Raw genomic sequence first — 2,473 nt, 5'->3', positions numbered from 1 at the left:
TTCATTGGCCCTCAATGAATTTTTGTTGAATGAATTAATGACTAAAGGATGGATAAGGGAGCAGACAGAAAAAGACACTGCAAATGGCATATAAATCAGAGTGCTAGCTGATGTCTCAATGGTAAAGGAATCGGAAATCTGATGGCTTAGAAATTCATGACATTGAGAATTACCTTTCACCTAGTGACAATTCGTAGCTCTCCGCATACATGTAATTAAAGGTAGAAAAGAATAGAATCACTGTGCTTTTCCACCCAAACTCCATCGTGGTGAATTTTATGTTACCCAGAGATATTAAACTGCCAAATCAAAAAACACCAGTAATCTTTGCATCTTCTTACCTTGTACCAGATACATCTGCAATTTACTACCAAATTAGAGTACCTGAGTCTGTGTGAGTGCATCTGATCTTTTTGAAAGGAACACCTTGTACTTTGCCAGAGAGCGTTTTCTAAGAAGGGCATGAAGCTGAGGTGAAAATAAAGAGAGAAACCATGTAGACTAGACTGATGGCCACAAGATGATCTGCTTCTTTCATAGATACTGCAATGGGGATAAAGAATTGGGAGTCCACTCTCATTAATCTGTGACTCCACTTATTATGTGAAATCAATATATATTTGTTGAGTGCCTATTGATCAAGACCTTGCACGTGTCTGTCCATTTCAATTTGAGATATGACTCTTGGTGTGGGTCGTGTGACAAACCACCCCAAATGATGCTATGTAAAGAGAGCCAGATGGAAGAACTGTTCTTCAAGGGCAATTCCTTTGGGATGTAAGGAGTCCCGGGTGGCAGGTGGCTGCAATCTAAGCCAAATCGAGGTGAGGACCAAGAAAAGAGTGATCTAGTCTTTGTGATTTGTTTCTGCCACCCATGTTTCCTGTTGTCAATGCTGTGTGTGTTTGTTTTGTAATTATGAACTGAAGCACAAGAAGACGCATGAGACATTGTAGTCATATGTCTGGTGTCACTCTTTGGAGCAAAAACCTTTCAGTGATAAATAAATAATTCCCAGCTGGGTTCACTGGTGTTTTTTTCTTTTCTTTTCACTTAATATTTTACACATATAAAATGCAGAAAAATAATTTGATAAATACTCATGAACCACCATCAAGTGTTATAAAACTTGACAAATACAGTTGAAGTCCCCTCGGCCCTTTACTCAGGAGACCACCATCCTGAATTTAGGATTTCTCGCCGTAAGCATTTTTTAACCCTTTACTACATGTGTATCAAAACTCTAAGCACCATAGATGTTTTTGTGCATTTTAAACTTTATGTAAATTGTAGTGTACTATCTTTGATCCATGTTAAAGTTTTGAGCTCTATTCATGCAGATATATGTAGCTCTAGATCATTTGTTTTTCACTGCTATATAATATTCCATTGTGTAGATATACCACAATCTCAACCTGTTGTTGATGTGTATTTAGATGGGTTTTTTTTTTTTTTGCTGTTGCTATAAATATTCTTGTGCATGTCTCCTTGTACACGTGTGCAAGTTTCTCTACCATATCTATCTAGGAATGAGTAGAATGGCTGGATAATAGATTGCTCTGTGTGTGTGCACATGCACCTCAATGATCTTGCTTGAGTACTGAATCAAAGAGGCTACATATAAGTAGGGATGCGAACATTACTGGGGCTTTAAACCCATTCTTGAGAAGAAAAAGCAGGTGGAAACTAGAGACTCATCTTTCTTTAATATTCCTAAAAGAAATACTCCCATCACTGGAAGAGTCAGTGATGCAGCCAGAGGAACCCCGAGATGGTGGGCAGGTACCAGGGGAATCCTGGAGCCCTGTCACCTAGGCCCTCCTGGTGGCCTCTGCAGCCTTGGTCTCTGGAAGAAGAGGATTGGGCAATACGCCAGAAGCAGGGCCTGAATTTTAGAGTCAGCAGGAAATCTGCCAGGTCACATGGAATTTAAAGCAAAGTTTTTAGAAAGGATAAATAAATGCTCCATAAAACCAGCCATGAGATGTCTTCATTTTCCAAGTCTGTGCATATAATTCTTTATTTTGTATTTTAAACATATTTTAGTGACAACCAGGATTTTTATTTTTATAGTAAAGTAGGAGAAGTGGGTCTTATTCCACATAGCCAAATATTATACAGACTTTCATGTGTAATAATGCATATGAAATGGCCCGCTGGAGCCCAAAACTAATATTTGAGAGTCTGGATTTATATAAAAGAGAGATGGGAGAGGAAAGAAGTATTCTTAATCACTTTATACAAGGCTTTCCACTGAACGGCCTTAAATAAACTCAGCTCCTGCACATAAAGCGGACTCAAATCTTGAGAACTGCGTGTAGGAGCTGAGACCCTATAACCATCTTAGCTTTGTTACTGGGCCACCTTCATTGCCCTGGGCAGGTCATTTGACTCTGGACCTCAGTTTCCACTTCTGTAAAATGAATTTGAATCAAGTGATCACTAAGGTCCCTTCTAGATTGAACAGATTTAA

This window comes from Pteropus vampyrus, unplaced genomic scaffold (genome assembly GCF_000151845.1).
Source record: "Pteropus vampyrus isolate Shadow unplaced genomic scaffold, Pvam_2.0 Scaffold31, whole genome shotgun sequence".
Classification (NCBI taxonomy): Eukaryota; Metazoa; Chordata; class Mammalia; order Chiroptera; family Pteropodidae; genus Pteropus; species Pteropus vampyrus.
This window is presented reverse-complemented; position numbering follows the sequence as displayed.